We start from the raw sequence: 665 nt of genomic DNA, 5'->3' as shown, positions 1-665 counted from the left end.
ATTTTTTCTTACTGATCTCTTCTTTTAAATTTTTTGTTCAATTATTTTGCTTCATTATTTCATCTATTAAGGAGCCCTGGTAGCGTAGTGGTTACGAATCGGGCTGTGAACCACAAGGTCAGCAGTTAGAAACTACCAGCTGTTCCATGGGAGAAAGATGAGGCTTTCTACTCCCATAAAGATTTACAGCCTCAGAAACCCTGTGCAGGGTCACTATGAGTCAGAACCGACTCCATGGTACATAACAATAACAACAACAACAACAACAACTCTATGTTTAAGAGCAAGTTTCAGAATATTTTCTGACCTCCAATTTGGTGGGGTTTTGTTTGTTTTTACTGTCTTTTTTATTGTTGGGATTCAGGGCAGGAAGGGAACAGTCTTTTGCCTGTGTAGCTGCTGAGAGATTAAAAAATGTCCAGGAACCAATCCAAGAGACATTTTTTACAGAAAATAAAATAAAATAACAATAATGTGCCAATTGGGAACTTAACTGACAAAGGATGGAAAAAACAGCAATTTCCAGTGGCAGCTGGCTGAATAGTAAAAGTTTTATCATAAAGGGGCCTGGGCTAAGGTCTGTTTATATCATGGGGTATCCAAGTTTCACACACATCAGGACAGGTATGCAGAACAAGAAAAATCACATGGTACAGGGCTGTCTG

The sequence above is a fragment of the Chrysochloris asiatica genome, unplaced genomic scaffold (genome assembly GCF_000296735.1).
Source record: "Chrysochloris asiatica unplaced genomic scaffold, ChrAsi1.0 scaffold00091, whole genome shotgun sequence".
NCBI classification, from domain to species: Eukaryota; Metazoa; Chordata; class Mammalia; order Afrosoricida; family Chrysochloridae; genus Chrysochloris; species Chrysochloris asiatica.
This window is presented reverse-complemented; position numbering follows the sequence as displayed.